This window comes from Tupaia chinensis, unplaced genomic scaffold (assembly GCF_000334495.1).
Source record: "Tupaia chinensis unplaced genomic scaffold, TupChi_1.0 Scaffold139457_1, whole genome shotgun sequence".
NCBI classification, from domain to species: domain Eukaryota; kingdom Metazoa; phylum Chordata; class Mammalia; order Scandentia; family Tupaiidae; genus Tupaia; species Tupaia belangeri.
In genome coordinates, this window is record NW_006199342.1 from 712071 (window position 1) to 733613 (window position 21543).

The window sequence follows — 21543 nt, forward strand, 5'->3', positions numbered from 1 at the left end:
GGGTATAGTTACGGTGCACGGCGGGCCTGGGCTACGGGTATAGTTACGGTGCACGGTGGGACTGGGCTATGGGTATAGTTACGGTGCACGGCGGGCCTGGGCTACGGGTATAGTTACGGTGCACGGCGGGACTGGGCTATGGGTATAGTTACGGTTCACGGCGGGCCTGGGCTACGGGTATAGTTACGGTGCACGGCGGGACTGGGCTATGGGTATAGTTACGGTTCACGGGGGGCCTGAGATACGGGTATAGTTACGGTGCACGGCGGGACTGGGCTATGGGTATAGTTACGATGCACGGCGGGCCTGGGCTACGGGTATAGTTACGGTGCACGGTGGGACTGGGCTATGGGTATAGTTACGGTGCACGTGGACAAAGAGGGTGGAGAGATAGGCAGAGACCAAATCATGAATGGCCTGTTTAACTGGAGGAAGGCAGGATTTTGATAATTTCTTAGCAGATTGAGTGACTTAGGCAAGGCTAGCTGCTAACTCTGGGTGTAGGTGGTGGTGGAACAAAGGAAGTGGGGAGAAAAGAGGTAGAAGGAGGAGAAAATGCTTTTGCCTCAACAGGAATGGGATGAAGCAATGGAAAGGCATAGGCCATAAATGCTCACAGAGCCTCGGAGAGCCAGAGGGTTGAGAGAAGCTAAACTAGCACGGGGAAGGGATGACGCAGGCACTTGGGACCAGGAGACCAGGCAACAGGAAGCCACTGCAGGCCGCGGGCTAGTCAGAGTACACTTCCTGACGGTACCTCCAGCAGGGAGTGTGTAAGATATACTGAAGCGCGATGGGAACAGGGTAGGAGACCATTTAGGCTTCTGCCGTATCTCAGACGAGATAACACCGGTCTACAAAAGGAGAAGAGATGGCAGGCGTAAGTGACACTTCGTAAACAGACCAGTCCGATTAGGATGTGGGTAGGAGGAGGCAATGATAGTCCTGTCAGAAAGGAAAACAAGGATGAGTTCCCAAAGGAAAAGCCAGTGAAAAAATAGGGCTTAGGAGTTCCATCTTAGACATGTTGAGTTTAATGATGCCTAGTGGGCATTCAGGCCAGGAGGAGACCCCAGGACGAAAGAGCGTCTAGGGTGCCGCGAACAGCACCCGTGGGCCTCAGGAAAGTGGCTGTGCTTGGCTTCTAGAGATGACTTTATGAAGGCCTCTGAGCACTCCCTGGGTGGACTCAGAGTCTGTCCGTAGTTCACACAATCAACCTGGATCAACAGCCGCTCCTCCCCGGTGGTTTGCTCAAGTGGGTTGGCCCTGGGGTAAGGAGGGCTTTGTTTTTCTTTATGGCAGGCTGCAGCTAGACTGCTCTTCCCTTAGAGTATCTGCTCCACACCTCGAATGAAATGGGACAGAGGTTGGCTTGTGGGGACATGTCACTCTCAGAGCTCCGAAGAACAGAAGACGCCTTCTGCCGGAAAATTCCTCTAGTTCCTTCGGGGGCGCGGGGGGGGGGGGATGTAAACAGGGGCTGGGGGGGATGTAGCACAGTGATGACACAAGGGGGCAAAACGAGAATTAAGTCTGGGTTCCAAAAATGTGATAAGATGTTCCTAAATCACTTCTGGATAATGGCAGCACAAATGAGACCCTAATCTCAACAACAGAAACAACAACAGAAACCTAAAACTGGTTGCCTCGTGTCCTAGAAGGAAGGCTTTTTACAGATCAGAGTCCTTCTGTGTCATGATCTGCTTAGAGGACGGTGGATATTACCTCAACCACTTTGTCAAGGCTAGCCACGGACTCTGCGTCTATGCGGAGGTAGGGGGTGCGGGAGAAGTTAGGTGGGAGATGCCCATAAAACCATCTCTGGGGGACCAGCAGTTAGCATAATGGCTACGTTGCTGAACTCCCATGTAGTCGACTGTGGTTTGAGTCCCGAACCTGGTGGCTTAAACTCACGCTGGGCACGTGTGTGTGCATGCCCAAGATCCTGAGAGGCGAATAGAGGAGAAAGGACTGCGGTGTGATCATCCCCCTAGGGGGTGATTTCTCTCTGTCTCTGTCTTTCTGGGGAGCGCATGCGCCCTAAAGCAAAAACCTCTCAAAAAAACAAAAACAAAAACCAAAAACCAAAAAAACCCATCTCTGGAAAAGGAGGAAGCCCTGAGAAACCACCAGAAAGGCCCAGGTGATTGAGAGAAGCCACACTCTCAAGGGGGAGAGGACAACCCAGCACTGATGACCAGGGACCCCCCCCCCAGCCTCATCAACAGACTGCTTTCCAGAGAGGGAGGAAATGAAAGGTCATCCCATCTCCCTCCCCCATGGATAACTAAGTTACCCCCAGAATGGCACAGGCACATTGAAGGTGTGCTTCTGAACCTGTAACTGCTCCTTTCCCACAAGATAAGCCCGGGACCAAATGTGATTATCCTGGACACAAACGTGACAGGCAGCTTACAAACGGCAGTGTGCACAGCCCCCCGCCCCCCCGCCAAGCTTTTTCAGTGGATGAGTATCCAGAACTTAGAGTAAACTGTGAACACACGGAGCTCTGAGAAAAGCGAATTTGCTGCCCCTGGCCCACGGCCCTCCCGTCCTCCAGAAGCGCGCCTGCCCGCCTGCTGGCCACAGGCCTCATTTTATTAGACAAAGTGCTTGCACAACGCTCAAGAACATTCTCTTTGCTCTTCCTTGTCACGTCCAACAAATTCAAATGATGCAAAGGCAAATTGTTCATCCAGAAATACTTAATTTGAGCTATAAAAATATTTATCGCTGGTCCTTTAAGATTATCCTGGCTCTTAATTTTTCCTTTTTACTCAGCTAATAAACATTTCATCAGGTTTCCATTTTAAAAGAAAATGGCACTGAAGAGACAAGGCGACTTTTCCAAGCCACTACACTGGCTTCTCTGAAAGGGGGGAGGGAATGTGAAGGAAGTGGGGAGAAAGAAAGGAATGTGAAGGAAGTGGGGAGAAAGCTTGAAAAGAGTGGAACACTAGCAAGCAGGGCCTCCTCTCCTTTTCACCTTAAGTCTTTTTCTTTCCCCCATTCACAGCTTTGGGTCCTTTGTTTGTTTAACAAACCATTACAACCATACCCCGTTCAATGGGGAAGGAATGTGGACTCTCTAAGTAGCTGTCCTCCCGATCCACATGTGTGGTCCATCCCCCAGCCCAGCGGAGGGGCGGCTTTAGTGCTCCTCGGCCTCAGGCCGGGCACCTACTCACAATGAGCCCGATTTCCCACCGCTGCATGCTTGCCGCTCCTTCCCAGTAGCCTATGGCAATGCCTCTGCTATCCCTCCTGCTTGGGCTGTGGCTGTCAGCTCCCGCCGTCTGGTGTGTGAGTGCCCCCCACCCCCTACTACCTTTCTTCGGCCCCAGGGCTCCCCATCAAACATTGGACACACTCCAGGATCTTCCTAGTTATCATGCACATCTTCTTTTTTTTTAAAAAAAAGTTCATTTTAATTCATTATCATCATTTTATTCATGTTTTTGAAGTTGACCAGAGAGAGACAGAGAGAGAGAGAAGGAAAGTGAGAAAGGTGTGCCAGGTGTGAGACTCGAACCACAGTCAGCCATGTGGGAGTCCAGCCGCCTTAACCACTGCACAACCTGCCAGCTCCCACACCTGTCTTCTAGTGCAGCAGCTACCGTCCGACAGACTGTACACAGAAGACACTAGCAAGGTCCACGATCCCTCTCCCTCACCCCTGAACCTAATTAGGGCTGCTAGTGCCTTTCTCAGTCCCTAGCAGATATGTTGGGATACCTTTTAATCTCTTGGTCAGTAATTTAAAATAATATATAGTAACAATCTTACCTTTCAATAGAAACCAAAAGAGTATCTACTAAGACAATGTGCTGTTTCAGTCCAGTTCATAAAGCTCTCATTCTATTGTGTCTAACCATTTCATCCATAGCCCTGCGGGATATGAAGAAAGGCACTGTTCCCATCTGACAGATGGGGACACTAAGATTCAGAGGACGGAAGTGCCTATAAGCACCGACTACTGAGACTCCATGAACAATGTCTAAGTGACATCCACAGCGCAGTGCCCAGCACTGAGTGTCAAAGGGTCCTGGCGTCCATCAGCATCATGAATGATGACGATTATGATGAAGGAAGAGCGCGCTCCCCCCACTCACACCTCGCCAAGCTGTGTGAGCAGCGAGCTTCGGCAATCTCCACTACGGCATTTCCAAATTCAGCCTTGAGCTGGCAGCTGGCTTCCCTAGTGCAGCTGGCATGTGACCAGCACCTTCCTCAGGCTTATCAGTCAACATCTTCTATGGAGGGAGGGAGGGCAACGCATCTGCTCATGTACCCAGGCGGGAGCAGGGCTAGGGGCAGCTTTCAAGCTTCTGAACTGACAGGGCTGTGGCAGAGAATTCTACAGACCTGAGGGTATCGCTGGGGCTGTGGGTTGGGGCAGCAGAAGGTCCAAAAAGCTGCTAATTGTTCCATCAGAGGCCCTGCAATGTAGAGGTGCACTTACGCTTTAAAAAAAGAAAAGGCTCAAAAAATCCTGTCCAAAGGCATTTTGTGGTCTGGGAAGAAAATGCATTTACTCTCCATTAGAACCTTTTGAAGCACCCTGAACTTCCAGCACATCCTTAACTCAGATGACTTACAACTATTAATAAATATGCCCAACTAGAAGTCATTTTAAAACTTGCGCACCTACTGGGTGACAGGCAACGTCAGCTACGAGGTGACCGTGGAGTCCTCCCAGCAGTTTATCTGAAGACAGGAACCTGTAAGGAGAGACCTCGAATACCTTCAGTGAATGAGGTTAGAGAACATCCCCCCATTCTGCTATGACCTGAGCTTCACTTCAAGAGCGCACACACACGCTCACAACTGACGACGGGTAGAGATTGTCTACTGCTTTTTCATGCATTTTAACAGATGATCTTTAAGCATTTATATCCTCTGTCCTACTTGCAACTGGATGAGAAAAATTCAAGTTTTTCCCTGCTTTCTGCAAGTAGAAAAACAAACAAAACACATGAAATTGCTTACATAAATTATTCAAAACAGCACTTAGAGGAAATGGTATTTTTTTTTAAACCAGCAGTATTAAAATACCATAAAATAAGTATGCAAATCTATGCAATAACAGAACCTGAAACAAATCAAGAATTGAAAGAAAGTCAGCAATAACCAGTTGGCACTCAATTTCCACAAGAGCTTCATAGAAATGGAGAGATTTCTCGCATTTGCAGGGCAAAAAAGGTATAAGGCTCCTAACTGAATATTCAGTTCAGTAGTTACTAAACCTAGCTTGACATCAGCATCCTCAGAGAAACCTTTTAAAAACAGATTTCTGTGCCCCTGTGAAGCAGGGCCCGGAGCCCTTATGTTTTTCACCAAGTTCCTCAGGTACCACTGCACCCGGCTAACACAGAAACCAGTATCTCTGTCTTCCCATTCAATCACAAAACTTGGCTTCTTCCACCTAAGACTATTTCAACCAGTCGGTCCTCCTAGAGGGACTAGCTTTTCATGACTTTCTAACCAGTCCAAGGGTTTCATCGGTTATGAAACAAAACCAGTGGTATCTCAGCTAAGTGATTTATTCACTGGTTTGCCTGTTTTCTTATCTTAATTTGATCCAAAAAGCTATGTCCATTTATTTTATATGAGAACACCCTTTTAAGTTAAAAATGGAAAAATCAAGGCTACTTTTAGATAACTAGATTTTTAAAATAACCCATCTCAAATGAGGAGAACAGTGGAAGTGAGGAGGTTACTTGTCTGGATCACCAGAGAGCTTGTTTCCCTGTGTTTTTTGTTTTGCATGTACAAACACTTCACAAATCATCTTCCTGGACCATCTCTGGTCTCCAAATGCTCACCATTTATCATGTGGCTTACTTGGTGGTTCCCGAAGGCTTGTATTAATTTTTTTTTAAAGAGCTTTAAGAAAAAACATAAAAGCTAAAGAGTAAAATTCTTCCTTTGCGCCTGCCCATCTCACAAACGGACAATGCCAATTGAGGCATTCAGAGAGGCAGAGGGGCTCGGCTCGGCTTCACAGGAAAGGGTGCACGTAACGTGCGGCACGCAGACCAAGCCGGGGAGTAGCTTAGCTTCATTGTCAAAATATTCAAATGATCACAAAAAGAAAGCGATTCCTTTCTGAATTCAACAATACTCCTCGCCTCCGAGGGCTCACACAGGAGCTTAGTCTTAAGCTCTTCAATGTTAGCAGCAGCACTAGTGAAAGAGGAGAACTCTGGCAGCGAGGAGATCAAGTCCCTCGGCCTTTCCCACCTGCCATCTCAGCACCAGTCTAATGCTTCAATAGTTAACAATGCCACCGGGAACCCAGAGCGGGCCCGGCCCGGGAAAATCGTGCGCACTGTAAGGCGGTTTAATAAAGCAGAGAGGAGACAGTTAGGAAAAATAACACTTCTCGGTTTGACAGGGTGCTGCTTGCGAGTGCTTTTCAGGTCAGAATTTAGACTGCAAAAGCAGAGAAAAGGGTTTCATATATCAATTACTTCTTTGAAAAAGCATGTGGTAAATTAAACATAACCCTGTAACATTAAACAATTCTAAAGGTAAACGTTTCTGAACTCTAGAGGAGCAAGAAAAATCACACTTTTCTAGGAACAGACATTGGCACGGTAAACAGACTAGTTAATTGTTTGAAATGAATAGGGAAAATCTTTGGAAATGATGTATTCCCTGACGACAGAACTATAGTTTCATGAATCTAGTGTCTGATTTCCAGAATGCGTTTTCACTGTCACAATCTGTCCCTCTAGGCATTCGCTTCTGAGAACAGCATTTGTGACCTGTCTTTCTCTCTGTTAATGAACTGGTTTAGATGCCCGCTGTGCGTACACTGAAACCCAAAGTGAACAAAAGGATTTCCTTCCAGCTCATTCATGTCTAGCTACTCCTGCTTTTACTTAGGCAAATTCTTCATACTGACTTTTTTATTTCTAATGATTTGAATGGGAAAGAACTGAGCAACCCCCACTACTGTGAAGCCCGCCCTGATTTTCAGTGAAAGAATGCTCTGGATTGAAGACGTGCAAGGTTTGGCTTTGAAAAGGCTCTCAAATACATTTTATTTCCTAAAGGCCAAAATTCTAGATGGAAAGGATTGGGTAGATCACAGGCAATTAAATCTTATTTAGTTGAGATGGACCATGAGATGGATCATGGTGAATGATTCGATTCTACCTTTGAAATGAAGATGACCCTCAATAGGATATTCAGATCCACCTCAGAACAACGATGTCATGTTAAAGACGACACAGAGGGGCATGATGCTTAAGGGTCACCTGAAGCTGGAACAGATGTGGGGCCTGGCCCCTGGCTTCTACCATCTCTCATTAGAAACACAGTCCCTGGGGGACCTCATTTATAGCCCAGGGGTTCAACTGACTCTCGAGGTCTGAGGCGTCCCAGCTTCCTATCTTCAGTCCTGAACTTTCTTTCCTGTTCCAGACTGATACAGCCAACTCCCTCCTGCACCTCTCAGTGCGGAGATCTCACGCTGTCCCTTGAGGAAACCTGTTACAGAGCAGAGGCTTTACATTGACCCTCCGGGCGTGCTCCTTCTCCAGCATTCCCTGTCTTGACTAATGGCACCACTTTGTCACAACAGCCACCAGGTGATGGTGGTTGTTCTGGTACTCTTTCTAATACCCTCAGCCACCACGGAAGTAGGCAGGATTAACCCTATGTCACGTAGAGGGAGATTGTGGCTTAGAAGGGATGCTGATCTGCCCGTGGTCCTGCCCTTGGCAAGCAGCTGACTGCTGTGATGCTCCCGTGTGTCACTTCTCAGCCTCTCCACAGTCAGAAAGTCTGGAGTTGGGGCTAGACTTTTCTCACTGAAAAGCCACAGAATCGACTTCCTTCTCTGACTGTTCTTAGGTACCTACTGTTTGGGAGCTGTGCTGTCTCCAAATCAGCATGATAGGACACCTCTGGGACTGTACTTTATCCTCCCAACAACATTCCTTTCTAGCTCATTTAGAACAAGTAACAGGTTTTGGAAGCCCTTGTATGTCACCCAGCTGAAGGCAGAAGCAGCCTGAAGCCGTCTTTGTTAACATTTAAATTCAATAAGGAACTTTTGCAGTACTTCTGGGAGGGGAAGAGGGCGAAAGATGGGTGGATCAGAGAGTTAAAAAGACACGCTCTCACCAGGCTATGAAGGAGAGACACTGTATATCCCCACTTTATACATACTGAATGTCCGCACTCTATAACTGAAACTGACGGGCTAAAGGATGTACAAACAGGAGAGGTGGATGTAAATGCCAGATGTGGTGTGTGTGGAGGAGTGGGGCCTGGGGAAGGACATTTGGAGGAGGGATACGAAGACAGCATTGTTGAGACAGGGAGGGAGTGTTGTTATATTTTGATCAACTCAACCGGGGAGAAATGTTCATATACTGAAATGATCACCTTGTAAGCTAAATAATGTGATTGAATGTATTAAAAATGTAAATAAAAATAAACCTAAAAAAAAAGATATTTTATAGCTTAGTCAAGTGGACTAGGGAGAAATGTTTATATGTTAAAATATTCACATTGTAAGGTAAGTAATGTGATTGACTGTATAAAAGAAAATGAAATTTAAAAAATAAAAAAAGATGAAGATGATAACGTGTATAGTATCACCAACTGCACTGGTGTAAAGTGTATTCATGTTGGAAAATGCACTTTACAAGCTAAACCATGTATAGTTATTGAATGTATAAAAGAAATTAAAATAAAATAAAATATATTAAATAAAATAAGTAAAATAAAGAATGATTAAAAAAAAGAAAAAAAGACACGCTCTCATCCACCCTTATCTCCACCCCGGGGCCTGCAGAGGAACAGGAGGTTTTTCCAACCTCAGCACCAGGGTCATGTCTAGCTACTCCTGCTTTTACTTAGGCAAATTCTTCATACTGACTTTTTTATTTCTAATGATTTGAATGGGAAAGAACTGAGCAACCCCCACTACTGTGAAGCCCGCCCTGATTTTCAGTGAAAGAATGCTCTGGATTGAAGACGTGCAAGGTTTGGCTTTGAAAAGGCTCTCAAATACATTTTATTTCCTAAAGGCCAAAATTCTAGATGGAAAGGATTGGGTAGATCACAGGCAATTAAATCTTATTTAGTTGAGATGGACCATGAGATGGATCATGGTGAATGATTCGATTCTACCTTTGAAATGAAGATGACCCTCAATAGGATATTCAGATCCACCTCAGAACAACGATGTCATGTTAAAGACGACACAGAGGGGCATGATGCTTAAGGGTCACCTGAAGCTGGAACAGATGTGGGGCCTGGCCCCTGGCTTCTACCATCTCTCATTAGAAACACAGTCCCTGGGGGACCTCATTTATAGCCCAGGGGTTCAACTGACTCTCGAGGTCTGAGGCGTCCCAGCTTCCTATCTTCAGTCCTGAACTTTCTTTCCTGTTCCAGACTGATACAGCCAACTCCCTCCTGCACCTCTCAGTGCGGAGATCTCACGCTGTCCCTTGAGGAAACCTGTTACAGAGCAGAGGCTTTACATTGACCCTCCGGGCGTGCTCCTTCTCCAGCATTCCCTGTCTTGACTAATGGCACCACTTTGTCACAACAGCCACCAGGTGATGGTGGTTGTTCTGGTACTCTTTCTAATACCCTCAGCCACCACAGAAGTAGGCAGGATTAACCCTATGTCACGTAGAGGGAGATTGTGGCTTAGAAGGGATGCTGATCTGCCCGTGGTCCTGCCCTTGGCAAGCAGCTGACTGCTGTGATGCTCCCGTGTGTCACTTCTCAGCCTCTCCACAGTCAGAAAGTCTGGAGTTGGGGCTAGACTTTTCTCACTGAAAAGCCACAGAATCGACTTCCTTCTCTGACTGTTCTTAGGTACCTACTGTTTGGGAGCTGTGCTGTCTCCAAATCAGCATGATAGGACACCTCTGGGACTGTACTTTATCCTCCCAACAACATTCCTTTCTAGCTCATTTAGAACAAGTAACAGGTTTTGGAAGCCCTTGTATGTCACCCAGCTGAAGGCAGAAGCAGCCTGAAGCCGTCTTTGTTAACATTTAAATTCAATAAGGAACTTTTGCAGTACTTCTGGGAGGGGAAGAGGGCGAAAGATGGGTGGATCAGAGAGTTAAAAAGACACGCTCTCACCAGGCTATGAAGGAGAGACACTGTATATCCCCACTTTATACATACTGAATGTCCGCACTCTATAACTGAAACTGACGGGCTAAAGGATGTACAAACAGGAGAGGTGGATGTAAATGCCAGATGTGGTGTGTGTGGAGGAGTGGGGCCTGGGGAAGGACATTTGGAGGAGGGATACGAAGACAGCATTGTTGAGACAGGGAGGGAGTGTTGTTATATTTTGATCAACTCAACCGGGGAGAAATGTTCATATACTGAAATGATCACCTTGTAAGCTAAATAATGTGATTGAATGTATTAAAAATGTAAATAAAAATAAACCTAAAAAAAAAGATATTTTATAGCTTAGTCAAGTGGACTAGGGAGAAATGTTTATATGTTAAAATATTCACATTGTAAGGTAAGTAATGTGATTGACTGTATAAAAGAAAATGAAATTTAAAAAATAAAAAAAGATGAAGATGATAACGTGTATAGTATCACCAACTGCACTGGTGTAAAGTGTATTCATGTTGGAAAATGCACTTTACAAGCTAAACCATGTATAGTTATTGAATGTATAAAAGAAATTAAAATAAAATAAAATATATTAAATAAAATAAGTAAAATAAAGAATGATTAAAAAAAAGAAAAAAAGACACGCTCTCATCCACCCTTATCTCCACCCCGGGGCCTGCAGAGGAACAGGAGGTTTTTCCAACCTCAGCAACAGGGTCCCTGCACCGTTCTGTTCCCGAGGCAGAGGGCAGAAGCCTCCGGGAACAGCTGTGTAAAGTGTGCCCCTGGAAGCTGGACCTTAGACAAGGGGCTTCCTGTTTCCATTTGTGGCCGAAGGCCAATGGATGCAGAGTTTGAGGCCACTGTTGTGACATACCAAAAACTGAGAAGCTGGTTCCTCACCTTCCAGGTGCCATGGAAATCTCTAGCTTTGGAGAGACTCCCCATGGGGAAAGGAGAGGTACCTAAACATGACTGAAATGCAAATTTCCTGTAAGGTTGGCAGAATGGGGACTGGAGTGTGAACGAGAGAGACCGTTTACAGGAAAGTTAACACTCCTTGCACACTTGGCATTATGAAGTGAGATTCAGACTCATGGGGCCTCCATAAGGCCTCAGCACTGTCCTCAGAGCAGTGCATATCTGTGCTACTGATCCAGGGAAAGGCCACCTCCCCCTTGCAGAAAGCAGCTGGATCCTGCGCAGGCCCTGGTGACCGGGGCAGTCCTGAGCGTTACAACCCTGGGGCAGATAGGGAAAGCGGCAAAAAAAAAAAACAGATGTTGGAGTATACTCACGAGATTAACTCCTCTGATTCCGTTGCAAATACCTAGAAAGGGAGAGGCACACAAAGATAGCTTTAAGCCTGATCTTAAACGGAATAGCTAAACACCACCAAAACCTCCAGGGGGTTGGAGGGACATCTGCTTGGAGGAGGAACGTGAGGCCAGTGCTGCGAGAGTCTTGAGGTTCAGGACACCCCTGCTCCAAAGTCTGGACCCGCCTCTGAGACCAGGATGCTAGGAGGGAGAGGAACTGCTTATTTCCCTGAGATGGAAATGAGGGTGTGCTGAGAACTGAGGTGCTTTGGGGGAGGTGAGACTCCCACCCTAAGAGAAAGGATATAAATCTTTAATGTGGCAAAATTGTTGATTTGAAGATGTTGCACTAATGGGATGAGTTTCTGGCACCAAAGGAGGTGCCTGAGGGGGTTCAGACCTTGAGGTCAGTCATGCCCCTCAAGAAAACTCCACTTCAGCCTAGGGTGGGACAGCAATACCTTCAGAAGGGACCTAGAAAAGCCCTGATGAAAACTGAAGAGGGTTTTAGATACACCAAGCTGTGTGGTCATCATTCAGAGACTAGGATGGATAGTGTAGAGAGCACTGACTGGGAGAACTTCAGAATCAGCACCAGGGGACGTCATTTTCCTGCCAAACAGGGACACCACTAAGTCGCCTGTGAGGCACGGGGAGGAAATGTCGACCCGGGAGTGTTGTCGCTCTTTAGGGAGGAAGGAACCCGCTGCAGAGGCAGTTTGCCAAGAAGGTCCCCGCAAGATTGAAGCACAAAGGCCCTCTATCTGGTTGGTGATAAGGCAAGTCATGTTAAATTTGTACCCAAGAAGAGAACTCACAGAGGGTGAACATGGAAGTGAGGGTGTGGTGTGCTAGCCCAGCAAGGCAGAGGTTTGGAAAACCAGAGCAACCCAATGGTGAGGTTACTCTGGTCTCACAAGGCTCCAGCCTCTCTTGGCACTTGCATCCCTTGTCTTCACCAGACAAGTGAGACCCAGAAAGGAAGAGAGACAGTCACTGAACCCCATCCCATCCCCATCACCTAACACGGGCAACCATCAACTTTCTAATCCACGGTGCCCAAGAACATGGTGGGGGTGGGTGGGGAGGAATGTGGACAGTGGAGGGCCAGTCCACCCTACTGGCCAAGGTGACGTTCTCACGTGGCACCCCTTAAATGGATCCCCAGCCTGGTAGGTAAAGAGCCAGGAGTCAGGTCAGTATGAGGAAACTTTTCCACATGCTAGGGAGTGAACTCCGTACAGGAGCCCCAGTCTCTGTTTTTGGACTGGTTCCTCTTCCTTTTCATCACAATACTGCTGTTGGAGAGTCTTCTAACATGCAGATACATTCCTGTCACTTGCCTGTTTGGAATTCTTCAGTGCTCCCATAACTTTCTGTCCGCCGAGGCTGTCTAATCAGAACCACTGAAAGTTTTTAACCCAGAAAGTAATATGCTCAGGCTTGTGTTTACAGAAAGAGACTTCAAGAGGGGAGGTACAGAGTATTCTTTCGGATTTATCAATTATGTACATTAAAATGGGTATGCAGTAATTCTCACTAGCAAAAAAATAAATAAAAAAGAAAGGAAGGAAGGAAGGAAGAAAGAAAGGAAGAAAGCAAGCACAAAAACAATCAACGCTATGGCTGAACTATAAAGTTTCAGGGTTCTAAATCTTTCCTGAATCAGAACTAACAACACTCTTACGTGTTTTGAGTTGACTATATGGGGTAAATGGGAACCATTTTAGGAAAAAGCATAAAATGACTACGATTTTAATGTGGTTCCAATTTACATAGTGACTGTGTGTGTGTGTGTTATGAATCACTTTTAATTCCTGCTGCTGAAACGAAAAGGAAAAAATGACCTTAGTATATACCGCATAATGGATCAATTTAGCCAGTCCTCAAGTAACGTCTGCTTTGTTACAGCACAGACATTCGTCTCCAGCATTATTTTAAACACTAATAGAAAAATGTGCTTTATTTTTTTATTTTTAAACATTAATATTTAACACTCCCTATACTCCTGATTCCCAGCTTCCTTCACCTCCCAACTGCCTTCATTTTAACTGTTTACAGAGAGGGGAAGTCGAAAAAAATACAGAGAGGGGAAGTCGGCATTCCTTAGATAACCTTCCTTACATAAAAGTGATAGGATAATACATTTTACTCTCACTCACTCACCATGTGGGAAGCATACTGTACTGAACGCTAGGTTCTGTCCCTACAGTTAGTTTTAAAACTATGCAAAATGGGAACCAGCAGTTAGCGGAATGGCTATGTCGCTGGACTCCCACATAGTCGACTGCGGTTTGTGTCCCGGACCCGGTGGCTTAAAACTCACGCCGGGCGCATGTGCGTGCGTGCCCAAGATCCCGAGAGGAGAATGGAGGAGAAGGGATTGCGGCGTGACCATCCCCCCCTAGGGGGTGATTTCTTGCTTTCTGTCTCTATGTCTCTCTCTGTCTGTCTGGCGAGCGCTCGCGCCCTATAGCGAAAACCTCTCAAAAAAAAAAAAAAACTATGCAAAACGATAGTATTCTTCTATTGTAGATCTAACCTTAGAAAGACGGTAGAGTACAGTAGGACAAGCTGTGGTTTGGAGTCAGAAAGTTCTAGGTTTGAATGCTGGCTCTGCAACTTAGAAGGTATGAAATCTCAGTCAAGTTTTATAACCTTTATAAGCCTCAGTAACGGGCCCAGCAGTGGCATAGTGGTTAAGGCGCTGGACTCCCCAGTGGCCAACTGCAGTTTGAGTCCAGGACCTGGCGGCTTGAAAATCACACTGGGAGCATATGCATGCACACCCCAAATCCTGAGAAGAGAAATGGAGAAGAGACTGCGGGGTCCCCACCTCTGCTAGGGGGTAATTTCTCATTTTTTCTCTCTCTGTCTCCCAAGTGAGCACATATACCCTGTAGCAAAAATTCCCTTAAAAAATAAATAAACCTGTCACCTCTGCCATAAGATTGGGAAACAAAGGTAATTCAAACAGTTTATGGAAAATGGAGTTTATTTTGGTCTAAAAAGTTTTTGGAATCTATGTATAGCTTTTTTCATACAATATCCACTTTTCCATTAACTTTCCAAAGATCCTTCATAGACAGAGGGCTATTATCAGACTATACGTTATATATGTAAATATAGAAGCACAAAGCTTGGTATAGAATTCAAAGTACAAAGCCAGTTTGGCCTGTAAATGAGAAGTATTAAGAACAACTCTACACAGTAGGTAAAGTCACAGTTAAGACCCATTCATAACTTATTTCAGAACACGATGTGTAACAAAGAGTGTGTTTGATTCTCTTCAGTTCTCATGACACAATTCCATCTCCTATCATGTGTTTACAGAAGAAATTTCTGGTACTACCCGCACAGTTTAACATTTAAGATGTCGTACTGGGCTGTTGGAAAAGTCAGAATATACTTTTTTGTTTCTCTACGCAAAAATGCATCATGACTTTTCCATAACCCAATGTATTTCAAAGAGTTCCAATCTATTAGAATTCCTTACTGGTATTACAAAGGTGTCAAAAAGTTATCCAAGTAATATACTGAAGTGATTCGAGCATTTTGGGACTTGTGCTAAGTTTTTCCTCATGAATGCGTTGGTGGGGCAGACTAATTTCAGTTAGAATCATTTGGAGACCAGGAATTTAAACACACACACCTCACATTCTCAGTGTTCCCCCTGACACACCTGAGTTCTATGGACCACACAGAACTGAGCCCCAAGATCATAGAAATAAGTTGGGGAGTGGCTTGTCTAGTGAGAGGTTTAGGAGAAGAGTCAAAGTTAAGATGGGACGTAAGACAGCTTACAAGAACACTGGAATATGTTTTTAAAACATGGCATTGATACAGTCAAGGGCATGTTGCAAAAAATGTGTGGCGAGACGCCAGGACCACGGTTAAGCAACAGCACTGAGGCTGCAAAAGCAGGGGAGGGGTGCTTAGGGTGCGATGGACATGAACCAAGAACACGGATTATGGGAAAAGAACGAAAACAGTGGGTATGACATTTAAGGCTGGGATTAGGAATCACCATCTACAGGCAGATGGTTAAAACAAGTCATAATCTCCACCAGAAAGGGAGGAAATAAGAACTATCAACTTCTGATATGTAATGAGAACCTTGCCAACCATGAATTCCCTCAAATAAACACTAGATTGAGTGACTCGCCTATTTCACAACTTTAGAAAAGCTGGACAGAACATACGCAAATCGAGGATCATCTCATATTACAAATTTACGAGGATGATTTAGAGACTTTAAATTGTAACACACGTTTCAAACTAGATATATGATGCTAAATTGAGGCTAACACCTTTAATTTTTTCCCCCTGAGTATCTACTTTTAAGACAGAGAAATCGGAACCTTAAAAAAAAAAAAAGTAACAGAAGGAAATCACAAAGTTTCTAGTAAATAAATCATGGCAAATAAAACCAGTGGTATGATATTTATTATTTCTAATTTGATATGAATAGATAGCAATGATAATTCTGAGCATGTTCTCTTGATTTTTAAAGAGTGAAAAATCCTTTTATAAGTTCTCAACCTTTATCCTCCAACCCTATTTTTTCCCTCAAGGCCTGGAGTTCTTCGAATGCAAATCCTCTGAGACCTAGTGTTTTCTGGGACAGAATCTCCTCCTCCCCTTGAAGCAGAGGAAAGGCTGTGTGTGGTGTATTCTAGGGTAGGGAGAGGATGGGAATGCAGTCATGACGGACCTCGGACAGTCAACGGGGCAGAACCCGGGGGGTCAGCGGGGCAGAACCCGGGGTTTCAGCAGAAGACACACTTACCTTTCTAAGTGAGGTGTAGACAAGGTGTAAAAGTGGCACAAAACCGAGGCCAGATCAATGAGAGCAATCCTAGATGGGAAACACAATCGAAAGATTGAAGAAAGCATCAGGGAAAACCCCACTGGTGTTGCAGACATTTACCGCCACAGAGCATGAGTTTGGGGGTCCCAGGGTTGACACTTTCCCCACTGACACACCACTGTGTCATATTCCAACATCCCAGAAGCATGCCATCAAGTTCTTGAAGGACTTTTAGTTTTGGACAAAAGTCTTAAAATACAGATGTAAGAGAATGGGAAGGATGCCAGAAAGCCCAGAGTCACATCCTGGTACCATCGGGAGCCAGGTAGAAACCCCAGGCATTCTGTTTACTCTCACTCTACCTGGGCTTCCTCATCTGTAAGGCAGAGATAATGATGGCACTTACAGCACCAGACCCCTTAGAAGATTAAGTTCATTTATGTAAAGAGCTTAACAGTGTGTCTGAGATATTTGCAGTTATTTTTACAAGACACCAAGTATAAATATCCCACGGCCTCAAGTAAAAATGAAATCTAATCAGAGTTTTAAGACAATCATCTAAAACACTGTCCCTTGGGAAAGGGAAACAAGAACCTTAGTAGGGCTGGGGGGTGGGGGAACATGGGGGAGAAGAGCACCCTAATGTCATGAAAAGGCAAGATGGCAACAACAAAATAAAACAAAACCCCACTTTCGCTTAACTCCCATTTTCAAAAACGTGACCACTACTATTAGGAGAGACGTGGAGGAGACCAGCAGATGGCATAATGGTTACATCACTGGACCCCCATGTAGTTGACTGCAGTTCGAGTCCGGGACCTGGCAGATTAAAACTCATGCCAGACACATGTGTGTGCATGCCCAAGATGCCAAGAGGAGAGTGGAGGAGAAGAGACTGTGGTGTGGCCATACCTTCTGTGTGTGTGGGCGGGGTGATTTCTCACTTTCTGTCTGTCTGTCTCTGCAGTGAGGGCACACATCCTATAGCAAAAATCTCTCAAAAAAGGGGAAAAAAATGGCGTGGAAGACAGAGTATGAGAGCCAGTTATTCACCTTGAGGTAAGGAAAAGGACAGAGGGTGAACAGTCACTGAAGATATGGCAGTAGTGGAATTTTCAAGACTGAAGAGATGTAAATATACTTTCTCATGAAAAGAATCAAGGCAGGAAACAGATCAATAATACCTCAAACCCAACAACCCTCACCAGATATGCATTCATTATTCGCTTAGCAGTGCATTTCAGTCGTATGAACTTTTGAGCACCAACCAAAAACAGCCTCCTCCTCTGGGTAGTCCACATTCATCCATTGACAGAGAAGGTGACTTAAGGGAACCAGCAGTTAGCGTAATGGCTATGTCGCTGGACTCCCACGTAGTCGACTGCGGTTCGCGTCCTGGACCCGGTGGCTTAAAACTCACGCCGGGCATGTGTGCGTGCGTGCCCAAGATCCTGAGAGGAGAATGGAGGAGAAGGGATTGCGGTGTGACCATCCCCCCTAGGGGGTGATTTCTCGCTTTCTATCTCTATGTCTCTCTCTGTCTGGTGAGTGCACGTGCCCTACAGTGAAAAACCTCTCAAAAAAAAAAAATTTAAAAAAGAAAAAAAAAGGTAACTTAAAAAAATTTTTTTAATAGCAAAAACCTTATTCATTTGAATTGTACTAGCGCAGAAGTATAATTTCAGTGTGGCCTGAATTGAGGTTTTTCCTCTTGAGTTGAGCTCTTCCCTTGCTAAAAATGTTTTACCAAAGGAGGCAAATAAGTAATGTTGAGAAGAAAACACTTAAACTATGAAAAACCATACTCAGTATGTCGTCTCCTTAACATACAGATGATCAATTACAAATGACTATTAATTACAAATATAGTTATTTCAGAAGATCTTTATAATAATGGCATCTGGTCTTATACATATATAACTTTCACGTTTTTTAATTTAAATAAGTGTACCTTTCATCATAGCTGAATATAGTGTAAAACAAAACAACTAAATAACTATATTAAATAGTTGTATATGTCAATATAACCTCTCTTCCCATTAAATCTGGTGGGTAAAGAGGAAGTCATGTTTTCAGTGACTCGATAAGCTGTCCTTAGGGTGCTTTATGGAGTCCATCTGGATGGATGGGAATCTAAGAGGAAAGTGTCTGGTATCTTTCCATTAGGAAGTTTGTTTATGTAGATAAACACACATGCAAACACAGAGACCTGATATATATCGGTTCCCAAGCCTATTTTGAGAATATGACTCTTAAAACTACTTGAAATTCTTCTTGGATATTAGAGTAATCTTCAGTCCAAAGAAAAAAGCTCTTTTATGTGGAATCACATAGTTGAAGATATCCGATTCTATAAACAACGCAAGAACATAGTTTTAACTGCGGTCACTCCCTTGGCCTATCTGTAGGTCTTTCTGTCAACGTGGACAACGCTGTGCCTCACCACTGAAGCCTAAAACATGGAATGGAAAAGCGCAATTTGATTCTCTAGTTTCCCTCTACCCCTCTGTCCCTCTCTACTTTGGTATTATGTCACACAAAACTAATTCCAGAAACCAGGAGGTCTGAACAGCCAGCTACAGACTCCCAGTGCCAGGCTCAATGCTTTCTTACCTACAAGTTGTGACTTATGGGGACGACAGTCTACCAGTGATCAAGGCCATGGTAATGTTCCTGTTTCAGGAGAAACCTGAAGTCTCAGTAGAATCAGAACCTGCTGATTCTGCCACATTCGTACAGCCCACATGCATGCCCATTTGGCTGCAAGATTTCTACCACGATGCACAAACTTGTCAACCTCTATTTCAAATTTCATCCTTGGGACCAGCAGTTAGCGTAATGACTATGTCGCTGGACTCCCAGGTAGTTGACTGTGGTTCAAATCCTGGACCCGGTGGCTTAAACTCACACTAGGCACATGTGCGTGCGTACCCAAGATCCCAAGAGGAGAATAGAGGAGAATGGAGGAGAAGGGATTGCAGCGTGGCCAACCCCACCCCCAGGGGGTGATTTCTCGCTTTCTGTCTCTCTGTCTCTCTCTATCTTTCTGGCGAGTACACACGCCCTATAGCAAAAACCTCTCCAAAAAAAAAAAATTTTTTTTTTTAATTTCATCCTTATCTTTAAGTCAAATCAGACATCCGAATAGGTTTCTTTAAAAATAATCTTGATGATGGGAGTAGCAAATGGCCTAATGGTTATGTTGCTGGACTCCCATGTGGCCAATCATGGTTCGATTCCTGGACCCAGAGGCTTGAAATCACAACGGGCATTTGTGTGTGCATGCCCAAAATCCCAAGAGGAGTATGGAGAAGGGACTGCAGCATGGCCATTCCTGTGGGGAGTAATTTATCACTTTCTGTTTCTCTGGCAAGAACAGGCACCCTTATAGCAAAAATCTCTCTAAAAATTTTTTAATTAATAAAAATAATCTTGATGGTAAATATGACGTGGAGAGTAAAATATTCACCAGTTCCTATGCTCATGTGTTTATGTACTGCCCCCCTCTTTTAAAAAAATTTCTATTATTATCTTTAAGATGTTATTTTCCCAAAGAATGCTGACAACTATTCCCCCACTTAAAGCTCTGGCTTAAAAAAGGAATAGGCTGCAACTTGAGAATGGCTCAGAACTTGGGCTTGTCCTCGGGTCCTATGAAATCGGAGTACTCAGTCTTTGAGAATCAAAATCGCCCTTACCCTTGCTCTGAGAGGCAAAGGTGTTTTCTTCCTTTGATAAGGGACCCATGACACACCGCGGTGGCAAATCTGGTTAAAGAAATCGTCAAAGGCAGTTTTGTTCTGCACTACTTTACATTCCATCATAGAAACAAATCATGTAAGATGGAAGCTTCTTCCCCTCACCAAATTAGTCAAGGGACAGTCTACAAAATTCTCCATAAGAAGCTCTTTCACCTTCTTAATAAAAATATCTAAACATTTCATTGAGGCTTATTTTTAGGCAATAAAAGCGAAGAGAACTTGGGTCTGGAAAGGACACTGCCGCACACTTATGCCTCTTCTAGAGGCTGAAGGACTGTCCCACACACTCACCAAAGCAAAAATGTGTTCAGTAATTCTTCCTAAAGGAGAGATTTTTCAAAAGCAATAGCCCCAATCAGACAACAACGGACCAATCAGGTTTTCCTAAAATTTAGGATTTGTAGTCAAAGCCTGGATAAGCAATTATATTCAAAGGAATGTACAGGGAGCCATCAATCCCCATTCATTCCACACACATTTACTGAGCCAAGAGCATTGCTAGGCTGGGAGATGTAGAAATGAATACGACACACAGCTGCCTTAGTTCCAGCCAGAAGAATACACCTCAACAAAGAGCTGCAGGGCAGTGTGTTAAGTGCTATAATAGAGGTGTGGGGCCAAAGGGTTGGGGGCCAAAGGAAGACGCCATAAATTCTTCCTGGGAAATTCAGCAAGCGAGGGCAGATGCAAAAGAAGGTATGGATGGTGACATTTTCTTGTGATAAACTCAAGACGTTTTCTTTACGGTGTCTACAAAAAGTACGGCTGTCATTTTCATATTAATGAAACTCTAGGAATTTCAGGCGTGATCTTGGTCTATGAACCAGACACAGACTTCAGTTACAAAAATCCCAAGAATATAAGTTTTCTAAAAATAAACGTATACGAGTATCATAATGCTTCCATGCAATGCACACAACCCAGAATGGCTTGAAATGCTAGCATGAGTAAACTGAGATAGTAAGTTCAAAGATGTTTTGAAATGAAAATGAACAAAAGACAGTTTGGAGAATTCACATGTGATATTAATAATGCTTATTTTAAATATCACTTTTTTTTTTCATCGTAAAGTAACAATGAAAGAACCACCTGATTGTATCATGATGATTATTTGTCTTTCTGTACTTCTGTGTTTTAAAAAAAGAAGGGGGTGTTGAATCAACTTCTACTTAGCATCATTTATTATGCATACCATATTCCTACTTATAACATACTTGTGACAAAACCTCCATTGTTCATTACACGCTCGCCCCAAACTTGAGTCATTCTAATGTAAGCATGAGAAACTCCCGTCTCCTTTGGGGTGAATTTCCAAATTCCTCTGTGTTAAATTGAGGTCTAATTTTCCCTGTGCCTGGTTTTCACAAGAAGGTCCATTCCACCCCATGTGCTCCTTTTCAGCTGTCAATAAACAGAGGCCGTGAATTCCCCCCCTGCTTCACAAAGCTAGTTAGGCAGGGCCATTCATTCCTTCAGGAAAACAGGGCATTGATTTCAGCGAGTTCCCAGGGAGCAGCTGCAACAAAGAGATTAA

At 44.4% G+C, this 21543-nt stretch overlaps 1 protein-coding gene and 1 pseudogene across 4 annotated transcripts in view; one reads left to right on the forward strand and one right to left on the reverse strand.

Moving 5' to 3' along the window:
* PLAGL1 (PLAG1 like zinc finger 1) overlaps nt 1-21543 on the reverse strand; it is a 45351-nt gene that overhangs the window by 12057 nt on the left and 11751 nt on the right. Inside the window, exons 2-4 of one of the 4 annotated variants that reach the window (XM_006161912.3) lie at nt 16228-16296; nt 11418-11449; nt 4651-4724 (exon numbers count right to left, since the gene is read on the reverse strand). The gene's annotated coding sequence lies outside the window, so the exon portion shown is untranslated. Of the gene's footprint in view, nt 1-4650; nt 4952-11417; nt 11450-16227; nt 16297-21543 lie in introns of all 4 variants that reach the window. The other 3 variants (XM_006161914.3, XM_006161913.3, XM_027765691.1) reach the window with 3 other exon arrangements.
* The window catches only part of LOC102473357 (tubulin alpha chain-like), a 55213-nt pseudogene continuing 49053 nt past the window's right edge, over nt 15384-21543 (forward strand).